Below are 1,592 nucleotides of genomic sequence, written 5' to 3' on the forward strand. Positions count from 1 at the left end.
CTGATTGTCTTGGCCTAGGAGTAGGTTTCTTGAATCTACTTTTCGTGGTTGTTCGATCTGATCTAGGGCTTGTAGAGCTACGCTGTTCTGTATAGCTCTAGCTAGCTCCTCTCTAAATAGATCCCAGTCTGCTCTTTTTGTATTATATCTTATTTGGCTAGTAGAGTTGTTAACTAGGTCTCTTGTTGTCTGTATTGAGAAGAGTATCCCGTGATGATCAGATCCAGTTTCTGTAGTAGTTTGCCAGTCTTCTACTTTGTCTACTAGATCTAGTGTAGCGATAGTTAGATCTAGCGTTGTTTCTCTAGACATATTAGGTCTAAAGAAAGTAGTAGCTCCTGGCGTATTAAGGAGGCTAAGGTTCTGGTCTTCTATCCAATCGGCTAGTGGCTGGCCGCCTTGGCTAGTTTTTTTGCAGCCTGGGTCCCACCAAGGGTAGTGCTCGTTGGCGTCTATTACTAGTATAGTAGATGTTAGAAGCTATATATTTTTAAGTATTCTTGTAAAGGTTTTTATATTTTCTTCGTTTTTTTAGTTATACACGTTGTAGATATTAAGCTTTAAGCGTCCTTCTTAGATCGTGATGGCAATAGCGTCGGGGTCAGCTATCTCCTCTAGCTGGCTAACCTCTGCTGTTAGAGATCTAGAAATATAAAATAAAGCTCTTAAGCGGAGGCTTAGATCTACTTTTGGAAGGATTTAGTAGAAGCTTTAGTGGGCTATTAACCTTAGGGCTTCGTAGTTATTGCTATCTAAAGGTGCAATCCACAGCTCTTAGATTACAATAATATTAACTTTAAGCTCAATTACTAGTTATAGCGTTAACTCTATAGCGTATAGGCTTTTATCTAAGTTTACTTATAGTACTTTAAGGTTTTCTACCATTATTTAATAGATAGAAGAACCTCGCAGTCTCTACTATTAGCAAAGTAAGTATTTTTATAGTTTTTACATTTTAGTAGCGTATAGTTACACGCCTTTCCTTTTGCCTTACAAATACTGCAGTAGTGCTGCGTAGTTAAGTAATTTTCGGCACAGAGCTGGCAGCTAGCTAGGTTTCTACACCTGCTAGCGTTATGTCCAAATCCTTAGCACTTGCTGCATTACTGTTACACGGGGTAAGGGTCTATACTTCTCTATCCTGGTCCGCACTAAGGCAGGTGAGTATTACGTTAGTGTTCCGTGAGGCTTGTCTGGCGATGCAGTGGAGTTGGCGTGCTTAAGGAGGGTTTGACAAGACTAATCTATTTGATAGACTAACTTGTGACAATCTTGTTAAGTAAGGATACTAGTAAGAAAGTACAATTTGAGTTGACCACAACGAGAGTAATAATGAAATCCATCCATCCTTATATCCTCATTGCTTCCAGTCCTGCCATCACTGCCATCACGACTTTTCCGTTGCTTGGCCTGATGTCCTGATGGCTGCCATCAAAGGATTGCTGCCATCACATACTAGCGTCTGACGGTCGTCTTGGCGTGATGTCAATCACGTGATCCTCGCCCCGCGATGATCATTACCTTCTGGCGTGGACGTCCATAGGCCTTCAGCCATCTCGTCACTTGTCAAGGAGAGAATTCTTCTTGTTACT

Source organism: Bipolaris sorokiniana (assembly GCF_000338995.1).
Source record: "Bipolaris sorokiniana ND90Pr unplaced genomic scaffold COCSAscaffold_7, whole genome shotgun sequence".
NCBI lineage: Eukaryota > Fungi > Ascomycota > Dothideomycetes > Pleosporales > Pleosporaceae > Bipolaris > Bipolaris sorokiniana.